The following is a 3,745-nucleotide window of genomic DNA, read 5'->3' as shown; positions in this document are numbered from 1 at the left end:
AGGGACCTTGCCTCTGAGTCCTTTTCCTCTGGGGTGAGAAAGGCCTCCTACGGCTTGGGATTATGGGAATTCTTTCTGCAGTGGACTGTGCTGGGGAGAAGGTGTGTGTGTGGGATATGGGGAGGGGTGGGAAGAGTGACAAAGCAGCATTAATATGTAAAGATCTCAGCTCAGGCCTCTGGCAGAATCGGGTAGACCCAAGGACCGACTGGGCAGATGTCTGACAAGCAGTGCTGAGCAGAGAGCGTCACAGGACCAGGGCCAGGCCTGACTGTGAGGAGAAACCAAAGATGGGGACTGAATGTGGTCTTGTTTGCAGGCTGTTGCAGCCGTGGGGTTGCTGGACTAGATGGCCTTTATAACTACTCTGCTGCTAATGTTTTCCTTCTGTGTGCTTTATTTCCACACTGAAGTGCTCGTGTGTTTTCTTTGTTTTTGTTTTGTTTTCCTACTTTGGGCTTGAGTTTTTGAGCAATCGATTGTGGGCAGCTGGGAGTGGTAGGTCATGGCTAGCCAAAGCGACTCTTCTTGCCCAAGGTTTTAGATTTCCCAGGGCTCGGTGGTTCCTGTGAGGTGTGGGGGATGGCTGGGCCAGTCTGGGCCTGGCTGCACCGCCAGGAAGGAAACCTCGGTTCCTTGGCTGTGAGCTGCTGTGAGCTGAGTATGGCATAAGGTTGAGTATGTGTTGTCTAATATAAGCATCACAACAGGCAGGCTTTATGATTCCATTTTACAGGAGAAACTCAGGCTCTGAGAAATTAAGCTGTCCGGTCACATACTTACTAAATGGTGAAGTCAAGATCTAAACTCAGGCCTAATGACTGTTGCCACCTCTCTGCATGAAACCTACCAAGTGCCTCTGCGGGCCTTGTCCAGATGTCCCTGGAGAAGGAAGGCCATGAGGTCAGGGACTTTGCTGGGGAGGCCCAGGGTTGGGCTCTTTGTCATGACTGCTTTTCTATTCTTCCTGGAAGTCCTGTCTTCTAGGCCTGTCACTGAAGTTGCCCCAACCCCAGGTGGGTGGGAACAGGTGATGGCTAATGTGAAGGGCGGTGGTGCCTGGTTCAGTCAGGACAGAGGCAGGAGAGGCCTGTGATGACAGGGCAGTGTCCTGGTCCTGGCAGTTTCCTTGAGCCTGGGTGCGGCCGGGGGCACTGCATAGTGGTTAAACAGCAGCTCGAAGAACAAGACCTGTGTGCACTCCTTTCCTCCATGCAGTCTACCCGCCCCAGTCCTCAGCACGGCTGGTTCTAAGTTGGCAGGTCCAGCCCATCCTGCACTGGAAAGGACCTTTCCTCAGGAATCTGCTGACCTGTTTATCATCCCCCATCTCAGCCCCTTTCACATTCCCTGATGCCCTCATAAAAGTTATGAGGGTTGAGACTTCTTTTCCCTGGGGCAGAAACCAAGCCCTCTCTTTGATGGGGCCCTGAAACCTCTGCAGCCAACAAATCCGGTGCCTCTGGGCTGCCTGCCATGACAACCCTGCTTGTAAGATGACCATGTCTGTGATTTGACCTGGCAAGAGGGCCTGGGGAGGAAGGATCAGAGGCCTGAGGGGTGAGGGGAGCCCTGGGCACCTGGGTTCCTGGTTTGTCTGCCCTAGGAGTCAGAGAGCCAGAAAGTCCCTTAGGCCACTGGGAATGCTCACCCATTATAGGGATGAGGTGAGTGACTTGTCCAGGCCCACAGAATTGCTTAGAGCAGGACGGTACTCCTTTGCGTTCCATAGGGTCATGCTGTGTTTATTGTGAGTTTTGTGAGTGCACAATCCATCCAGCAGAAAACTTTGCAGATTAACCTATAGATGTTTTTCTTGAGACTGTCCAGGGCAAAGTCGGGAGTTCAAAGAGGTGTAAAAGAGAGTCCCTGCCATAAAAAGGAGGGGGGGGGGCAGTACAAAAAGAAAGGAAATTCATCCATTCAATCATTCAAACAATATTTAATGAATTTTTTGAAATTTATTGTGCTTTAAGTGAAAGCTTCCAAATCGAATCAGTCTGTCATACACCTTGCAATGTACTCCTAGCTGCTCTCCCCCTAATGTGACACCATACTCTTCCTCTCCACCCTGTATTCCCTGTGTCCATTCAGCCAGCTTCTGTCTCCCTCTGCCTTCTCATCTCACCTCTAGACAGGAGCTGCCCATGTAGTCTCATGTGTCTACTTGACCCGAGAAGCTCACTCCTTACCAGTATCATTTTCTGTCTTATGGTCCGGTCCAATCCCTGTCTGAAGAGTTGGCTTCGGAAATGGTTCCAGTCTTGGGCTAACAGAGGGTCTGGGGCCCATGACCTCTGGAGTCCCTCCAGTTTCAGTCAGACCATTAAGTCTGGTCTTTTTAAGAGAATTTGAGGTCTGCATCCCACTGTTCTCCTGCTCCCTCAGGGGTTCTCTGTTGTGTTCCCTGTCAGGGCAGTTATTGGTAGTAGCTGGGCACCATTAGTTCTTCCAGGCTCAGGCTAATGGAGTCTCTGGTTTATGTGGCCCTTTTGTCTGTTGGGCTCATATTTACCTTGTATCTTTGGTGTTCTTCATCCTCCTTTGCTCCAGTTGGGTTGAGACCAATTGATGCATCTTAGATGGCTGCTTGCTAGCTCAACAAATACTTATCGTGTGCCTACTCTGTGCCCAGCACTGTGCTAGGCTCTGGGAATGGAGCAGTGACACAAACAAGAACCCCGCCCTTAGAGGAAACCTCTGTGTGCCAGCAGCTTTATATGGGAGAGAAATCTGCATAACAGGTGGGTAAGCTATGCATTACCCCCATTTTACACATAGGGAAACTGAGGCCCAGAAGAGCTAAGGAATTTGCCCAAGATTGCATAGGCAGAAAGAGGCAGATCCGGCATTTGAGGCTAGGTCTGTGTGACCTTGAGGCTGTGCTTGTCCTCCATGCAGCTTCTTGCTCCCTCAAAGGACATCTGGTCTAGTTGGAGAGGTAGAACAGGTGCATCAGGAACAGTGGCCATAGCAAGAGGTTCAGGATTATATAGTTACTGTGAGAGTGATTTCCTCACACCAAGGACAGAAGCTGTGGGAGGTAGCTGGGGCTGGAGGTGGCTGGCTGTGAGTCCAGGGAGGGCCAGGCACAGGTCAGGCATGGGTAGGTGGAGAGGGGTGGTGAGGGCGCTCCTGCAGAGAGAACTCAAACGGGATGACTCACAGCTGAGGCAGGCAAGTTACAGTTGTGCCCACAGGAGTGCTCCCCTGGCAGAGGAAGTTTGAAGTCCAGACCAATGGGAGATGCAAGGATGAGCTCTGGTGGGCTCTGAGGTCCCCAGGGCAGGGGCTGTCAGCTGTGGCTCTCAGGAATCATTTGCTAGATGATTCGCCCTTCTGGAGCTGGCACCTGGGCCCACCTCCATGGCTGTCCTCTCTTGATCCCTAGACCCTGGGTTCCAGGCGGTGGGCAGAGAGCTGGGGGGGCAGGGCCAGTGGCGATTGTTGGGCTGACCCACCCCAAGTAGGGCGGCAGAGCTGGTCAGATAGGAGCAACCAGGAATGGGAAAAGCCTTAGCCCAGAAGAGAGAGAGAAGTGTGTAGCTCAGGGGGGTGCGGTACCCCAGCCAGGAGTCTCTTCTCATCTCCTCCGGCCCCGCAGGGGTCGCCTTGCGGAGCAGACTGTGGGGAATCTCAAGCGCGGGCGGCCCGGGGCAATGCCTTGGTCCCGCGGCGTCGGGAAGCAATGTGCTGCCAGGAGAACCGCAGGAGTCTGCGGCCACCGCCAAGGGAGGGCACCGGC

Source organism: Elephas maximus, chromosome 22 (assembly GCF_024166365.1).
Source record: "Elephas maximus indicus isolate mEleMax1 chromosome 22, mEleMax1 primary haplotype, whole genome shotgun sequence".
NCBI classification, from domain to species: Eukaryota; Metazoa; Chordata; class Mammalia; order Proboscidea; family Elephantidae; genus Elephas; species Elephas maximus.
The sequence above is the reverse complement of the archived record's forward strand: the minus strand, read 5'-3'. Positions refer to the sequence as shown.